The sequence below is a fragment of the Coffea arabica genome, chromosome 5c (genome assembly GCF_036785885.1).
Source record: "Coffea arabica cultivar ET-39 chromosome 5c, Coffea Arabica ET-39 HiFi, whole genome shotgun sequence".
NCBI classification, from domain to species: domain Eukaryota; kingdom Viridiplantae; phylum Streptophyta; class Magnoliopsida; order Gentianales; family Rubiaceae; genus Coffea; species Coffea arabica.
The window spans coordinates 2,708,109-2,710,835 of NC_092319.1; positions in this window are offsets into that span (position 1 = coordinate 2,708,109).

Genomic DNA, 2,727 nt, shown 5'->3' on the forward strand with positions numbered 1-2,727 from the left:
AAAGGGTCCTTTTAGTGTCCACTTATATAACATTTTTTGCAGGAATTCATTGTTACTATTTTTATGCATCATTTAATTACTTGTGTGGAAAAATAAAAGTTTAGTATAATTTTGTTTCATATTCAATTGAACATTTTAATACCAATTTGTTCAAAATTTTTCTATATTGATAAAAAGGAAAACGAAGTATGGTGAGTTTCAATTACTTGCGTACATTTTAAATAGTCAAAAAGTAATAATAGCAATAGATGATTAAACAAACAACATATAAAGTTTTGGTAAAAAATAATGGTGAGCTTTAATTACTTATGTATGTTTTAAATAGCCAAAAATAATAATAGCAATAGATGGTTAAACAAACAATATATAAAGCAAAATTTATTAGTTCCTATCTGTTTCTTTCAGTTTTTCCCGTCATTAAATGACTTTTTTCCAAACTATTACTTTGTATTAATAAACATAGCGTAACAAAAAATTCCAAGATAAATTTTGTTCCAAATTTCTCAATATTAGTGAAAGATGCTTGCCATTAATGAACATAATCTAATAATCCTGTCTTGCCATGGCTTGAGCTTAATATATATATTAAAAAAAAACATGGTGCCTGGCTTTGGATTGATTTGACCTTTTTTAGCCATTAGGAAAATATAAATTTAGATTAACATTTTAGTATGAGTTCCGTTCCAAATTTCTTCTACATTCCTCCCCAAAAAATTTGCTCCAAAATTTGTCTACACTCCTAACCAAAAACAAAATTGTAAAGGGTCCTTGTGTGGCCACATATATAACACTTTTTGCACAAATTCAAAAAAAAAATTAGTATAATTTTGTTCCAAATTCAATTGAATATTTTAATACCAATTTTGTTTGAAATTCTTGTATATTACTAGAAAGGGAAAAGACGTATGGTGAGCTTTGTCTACATTCCTGACCAACAATAAATAAATAAATAAAGGGTCCCTTTAGTGTCCACTTATATAACATTTTTTGCACGAATTCGTTGCTACTACTATTATGCATCATTTAATTACTTGCGTGAAAACCAAAATTTTAGTATACTTTTGCTCTAAGTTTAGTTGAATATTTTAATACCAATTTTGTTTAAAATTTCTATAGTACTGAAAAAGAAAATGAAGTATGGTGAGATTTAATTACTTGCATACGTTTTATATGCTCAAAAAGCAATGATAGTAATAGATGATTAAACAAACAACATATAAAGTCTTGGTAAAAAAATATAATGGTGAGCTTTAATTATTTATGTACTTTTTTTTTTCATAATCTTTTTTTTTTTTATTGAGAGGAAAATGGATAGCACAAACATACAAATGCTGCATGGAAGCAGCTATTTAACCTGATATCTACGGAAATTTGGAAGACCCAACCTATCAAGAGTGATATCACCTTTTACTAGACGAGGTAATTCATTAAAAGACATATACGTTATAGATACCCTCGATTCCACCCCAACATTAGACAATCTATCTGCAGGCCTATTTGCTTCACGAAAACAATGTGAAACTACCTTAATAAACCTTCTAGCTTCCAACATTTCTTGTAACTCCCTGCGCATCCTCCAAGGACATCGTGCCTTACCTTGAATAATATGAACCAGCTCTAGAGAATCAGATTCTACATGCAAATTTTGGAAACCCTTATCCAATGCCAACCGAACACCAAAAAGGAGCGCTTTGAATTCCGCATGTAGGCTCGTAAACTCCCCAAAGAAACAGGAGAACCCAAAAAGAAATTCAGCATTACAAGATCGAAGAACGCCTCCTCCTCCGCTCATGCCCGGATTACCCCTTGAACAGCCATCAGAATTAAGTTTCACCATTGATTGCACTGGACACCTCCAATGAACTATTCGCACTTGATAACGTCTCACCAATCCAGCTACCGAAGAAAAAAAATCTGGCCAATCTTGATATTGCAAATAAAGCTTCTTAAATTTTAGGTGAAAAAGATCACGCATGTCACCCAAGATTCTCTCACATATGAATGCCACCGGCAAAAGTTGACCCTCAAACATGGTTTTGTTTCGCATTTTCCATAAGTTCCAACATATCAAAGAAGGTAACAATCGGATGAGAAACTGAAGGTAAGGGTTACGAGTAGGTTTCAACCACCAACTAATGACCCTGTGTCTTACTGTGAAAGAAGGATGGAAACCTCCGACCACCACCTCAAAGAAATGCCAGATTTTGCTCGCCACCTCCCCATTACAAAAGATATGGTCAATAGACTCGGAACATGGAGATGAGCAACAAAAGCAGCGAGATGGACCTAGTATCCCAAGATGATGTAGCCTATCCATGACAGGCAACCTGGCTCTAAGCAATCTCATCATGAAGAAAGAAATGTTAACCGGTAAACCCTGAATCCAGACCGATGAGTACAGCCAAGAAATGTTACCACTGCCCTGTACACATTTATAAGCTGTTGATATTGAAAAATCGCCAGAGGTGCTAGGGGCCCAAACCATGCTATCCGGGGATGTGTGACATGGGGGATCAACCTTCAATATACGTCCCACCAACCAAGAGGGTAAGACGTCGTTTAACTTGTGCACATTCCAGCGACCTTGCTCAACGTAGTCATAGACTGCACACTCCTGGAAGGTTTCCACCTGGTGACATAACGGACCTTGCCCCAACCAATTATCATGCCAAAAATTGACCGAGCCATCGGATAATTGCCAAAGAATGTGTTGCTCCGCCTTTCCTT